Source organism: Sinocyclocheilus anshuiensis, unplaced genomic scaffold, assembly GCF_001515605.1.
Source record: "Sinocyclocheilus anshuiensis isolate Anshui unplaced genomic scaffold, SAMN03320099.WGS_v1.1 scaffold1185, whole genome shotgun sequence".
NCBI classification, from domain to species: Eukaryota; Metazoa; Chordata; class Actinopteri; order Cypriniformes; family Cyprinidae; genus Sinocyclocheilus; species Sinocyclocheilus anshuiensis.
Genome location: NW_015548278.1, coordinates 127,435 through 132,788, shown reverse-complemented (window position 1 = coordinate 132,788; position 5,354 = coordinate 127,435). Strand labels below are relative to the sequence as shown.

The 5,354-nt window shown below is 36.3% G+C and overlaps 1 protein-coding gene across 1 annotated transcript in view; it reads right to left on the bottom strand.

Moving 5' to 3' along the window:
• LOC107655804 (polypeptide N-acetylgalactosaminyltransferase 11-like) overlaps positions 1-4,801 on the bottom strand; it is a 26,527-nt gene extending 21,726 nt beyond the window's left edge. The window contains exon 1 of the mRNA XM_016443381.1: positions 4,735-4,801. The gene's annotated coding sequence lies outside the window, so the exon portion shown is untranslated. The remainder of the gene's footprint in view (positions 1-4,734) is intronic.
• Positions 4,802-5,354: the final 553 nt, after the last annotated feature.

Sequence of the window (5,354 nt, the reverse complement as noted above, 5' to 3'; positions counted from 1 at the left end):
ACAGCCATGCTGATATAGAGCCGGTATCGCTCTCGTACTCGAGTGATATTGCTCATATGAAATCCTTTATGGATATTAGGGGTGTAACGATACACCAATGCCACAGTTTGGTTCATATCACTGTTTTGGAGCCACGGTTCGGTTCGGCTCAGTTCTGTTTGCTGTGGGGGTAGGGTCCATGCCATGGCACCAGCAATGCTAAAGGACACTAGATTTACTTTTAACTTAATAATATTAATAATAACAATAATTGCTCTCTGTTAGTTCATGTTAATTAATGCATTAACAAATTACACTTTACAATTTGTTGCTTTGTAAAGTGTTACCAAAAAACCTATTGCCTTAAAAAATTAAGATAACCTGCGGGAATGTGTAGAATTACGCGCAATGCCCGCTGCAAAATTCAGGCCCTGATTATATTGCACAAAATTAAGCACAAGTGAACTTGAACAAAGTTACGTATTCAGAATGTGTAACTCCTTTTTGTAACAACACACTGAAAACGTCAGCTAAACCCTAAGAAATCACAACATTTTTTTTTTTTACAGTAGTGCTCTCATTATTACGTTATGTATATAACAGTCCCTAGTTATTAATGTTCTGCGTTTCTGTTTTGAGCTGCGTGCCCTGAAGATCACCAGTAGGGAGACCGGGTATGGATGTAACGCTTTATGCTTCAGCATCTGTAACTCACTGAATTTTTGAGCTAGAGTGCTCAAACTTTTATAAAAAGCACCCACATTTGTTTACTACAAAAGGAACCAATTCAAACCTCTGCAAGAATATCACAGCCCTTTTAAGTTGATGTCAAATACATGGTGTGCCTTTGTTACAATCTACCCCACTGCCGGGGTATGTTGTAACACATGCTGGGGTAAGTTGTAACAATTAGACAAAAGAAGCAAAAACAGCAGCCACACCATGAAGTATGCTTCAAAAACAGGTTTATTGAAACAATCTAAAAGAACAATACAACACAATGTTTCACATTTTGTGACTGAACACAGCTAAAATCCACTTTCTGTCTGATGCAGGTGTGTGTGTGTGTGTGTGTGTGTGTGTGTGTGTGAAATAGACTACTATAACAAACTTCCTTAACGGTATTTATGCTTAATGAATACCCAACTCCAGTGTACCTAGGTAAAGAACATGTAGATCTAACAAACAAACTGTACATTTGTGTGTGAGATTGTGTCTATGTGTGAATGTTTTCAATCAGAGTCACAATCTAACCTTAGAGTGCAGGTTTGGTCGATCCAGAGACTGCATATGGCACATTTTACCCACACTTCCTTTGGCTTTGAGCTGTCAAATGGCTCCATATAGACAACATGAAACTCCTCGGTTGTATGTAAGGGGATGCTAAGATGTGAACTTACCCCACACCTGTCATCCAGTGTTTATCTAGCTGTATTAGCATAATGGTTTGAAATTAGCAGCTTAAAATGCATCCCATTTTGCCTGAGAATCTACAATTTATTCTAATGTAAGTTATATAATTTTATCTGCAACAGTTTAAGTACTAAACAAAATATAGTTTTGGTCAAAACAATTACATTCTTTAACCATTCATATAGGATCTGGGAGAAAGTGGGTAAATAATGAAATTATCATCGGACTCCTTGCTTTATCCCTTATTGGTGGAATTGGTGTTGTTACAACTCTCCCCATGTTACAACCATACCTGGTTTCCCCTACAATGAGGCACTTTTAATCAATCAGGATTTAACTCATCAGATTTATCTCATATAGGATACCCTTCATTATTTATACTACATAAGCTTAATATCACAACTGTACAAAATGACCCGAATGCACAAGTGAACGTGTTTGTGCTGCTCTGAATGTGTAACTCCTGTTGTGAACACGTTCTTCATGCAACAACTTGCAGAAACACGGCAACTAAACTCTAAAAACCCTAAAAGTGTTTTATTATAATAGTGTCCTCATTATAATGTTATGTATATGACAATCCCTGTCATAGTTATTAATATTCTGCATTGTTGTTTGTGCTGCTCGTGATGAGCACTTAAGAGCTAATCACTGTAGTAGGCCGTTAAAAAAAGCATAACTCAACCAAATGCATCTTATATGAGATAAATAATATATAGGCTACACAATATATATATATATATATATATACACAAAATATTGCAACTTACACTTCAACAAAAGGCTGTGAGTGGCTGCACAAGTGACTGTGCTAGGCATGAAGATATAACTCTGTGGACGCATTCTTTCCATAACTCGCTGAAACATGGCTTATTCTTTTACAGTCGTGTTCTCATTATAATTTTATGTAGCCTATATGACAGATTTGTTCTGCACATGTTGCCCTTAAAGGTGCCTTCCTTTTCAAAGTGATTCAAGCAATTCAAAACCATCATGGCCGTACGTGTTTGAAGTGTCTCAGCATGTTGGCCCGGATAGTATCGCGGTACGCCATGAGAGTACGTGTATCTCGGTCTTTCGGTTCGGTTTGAATATCGTTACACCCCTAGTGGATATCAGATGGTTTGGACAGATATGGTGGCACACTGTACTGTACATTGTGGTAGATATATTTGTGCAGCTATCATTATTTACACATTATTTTCAAATGTGTGGGATCAATGTTTTTTTTTTTTAAAAGAAGTCTCTTTCTCACCAAGGCTGCATTTCTTTGTTCAAAACTATATACATACACCAGTAACACTGACACCCTTAGAAACTAAAAAGGGAAAAAAAAAAAATGCTGCATTTACACATTATTTTCAAATGTGTGGGATCAATGTTTTTTTTTTTTAAAAGAAGTCTCTTTCTCACCAAGGCTGCATTTCTTTGTTCAAAACTATATACATACACCAGTAACACTGACACCCTTAGAAACTAGGGAAAAAAAAAAAAAAAAATGCTGCATTTTTTTTTTTTTAGTAAAGAAAATTGTTATATGGGATATGTAGGCCTATATGAGAAACAGAGAACTGACCTCTGTATTTCAAAAGCATTAGTCAATCATTAACATGCACTTTGCACAACATTTTAAACCATATCAGACAACAAATCTGAGTAGAAATAAATCAATTTATAGTTTAGTCTCATTGTACTGCATCACAAAAATATCAAAGCCGTGTCATTCTTCAAACCCATCCAGACATCCAGGATCCTCAGTAACATGAGAACCCATTCGAAATCTGAAACCAGTGAATGCAATCATATGGAATTACAGCAGCGCTCTTGAGAATTTTTAATTTATGTTTGGGTCCTAAAAGCCAACTCACCATATTCAATAATAAATAATCTTGCCGTATCATCCACCTGACATCACATAAATGCAAGGATTGCAGTATTTGTAATAATTCAGTCTAATCTAACTAATTACAGACCAACATGTTGGCCAGGCCAATTTATCAGCCGATGTTTGGTCATTTTCAGGTTATCATCATCATCTGATAAACATGCACACTTATGTGAATGTTCGATGATTTGAGATAGAACCAGAAGTTACCGTACGGGTTGTAATTTATAGTGCAAAATTTATAGTGCACATTTTTTTGTGAGCACTGTGAATTTAAAGTAATATTCAATAATAAATAATCTTGCCGTATCATCCACCTGACATCACATAAATGCAAGGATTGCAGTATTTGTAATAATTCAGTCTAATCTAACTAATTACAGACCAACATGTTGGCCAGGCCAATTTATCAGCCGATGTTTGGTCATTTTCAGGTTATCATCATCATCTGATAAACATGCACACTTATGTGAATGTTCGATGATTTGAGATAGAACCAGAAGTTACCGTACGGGTTGTAGTCCAAAACCTGACAAAATTTATAGTGCACATTTTTTTGTGAGCACTGTGAATTTAAAGTAAATATTGTGCATAATTTGTTTTGCAACCATAAGCATGGTTTAATAATCTCTCCAAAACAGGACTGAGTCAGGTCTAAAAACCAATCAGCTCAGAAGTGATTAATCAAGCTCAAGTCAAGTGAAGTTTTTAGGGCATTTCGTAGGTACTGAAGACATCCGTTTGCTTGGATATGAACATTATGACAGTTATGACAGACAGAAGTCAAACAATCCACCCATACGTTTATCTTTAGACATCAGACACGCAACAGCGAATAGTGGGCTTTGTCTCAAACTAGTGAGCTGTCTACAGTATACAGACAACATCATAGATTGTCTCAACAAACTAGTGAGCTATCCATCTAGGCAGCATTTCTGGATTCGATATCATCAGACGACCTTTATCACACATAACGTACGTCAAAGAATCACAGGTTGTTTCTAAAAAAAAACTAAAGAGGGTTCTAAATAGCGCCTATGGTGGCCCAACATACTGCTGACTCGGAACGCACCAAAACCCCTGCTAATTTGTAAAGCTCCTCCGACGCCCAAACATGATGTATCATCAGACGACCTTTATCACACATAACGTACGTCAAAGAATCACAGGTTGTTTCTAAAAAAAACTAAAGAGGTTTCTAAATAGCGCCTATGGTGGCCCAACATACTGCTGACTCGGAACGCACCAAAACCCCTGCTAATTTGTAAAGCTACTCCGACGCCCAAACATGATGTCTATGTAGGCGTCTCACTAGGACGCAGGCATTATGAGCTACGAGCTAACTCGCTAGCTGCACCGAATGAACAATAATTGCTATATTGTAACCTGGCACTGATCTAAACATCTCTAAAACGTTTAATATCTGGTAATATTGTCAGTGTGGTACAGTAACTCACTCGCTGATGAAAAGGTCTTTCAGAGCTCCATTCCTCTCCTGCGCTCAGTGCTGCTGTCTATGGCAAGCCGGCTTAGTTTAAAATAATCCCAGTTCGTACTAGTAAAAACTAAATTAGAGAGCTCTCTAATTGGAATTGTTACTAGTAAGAATTCAATTGTAGAGCTCTCTAATTGTAATACTTACAAGTAAAAGTTCAATTGTAGAGCTCTGTAATTAAATATGAAGTCAATGGAAACATACGACTAGTAAAAATTCATTTGTCGAGCTCTCTAATTGAAATTGTTACTAGTAAGAATTCAATTGTAGAGCTCTCTAATTGTAATACTTACAAGTAAAATTTCAATTGTAGAGCTCTGTAATTAAATATGAAGTCAATGGAAACATACGACTAGTAAAAATTCATTTGTCGAGCTCTCTAATTGAAATTGTTACTAGTAAGAATTCAGTTGTAGAGCTCTCTAATTGTAATACTTACTAGTAAAATTTCAATTGTAGAGCTCTGTAATTAAATATGAATGGAAGTCAATGGAAACATACAACTAGTAAAAATTCATTTGTAGAGCTCTCTAATTGAAATTGTTACTAGTAAGAATTCAATTGTAGAGCTCTGCTCTATAA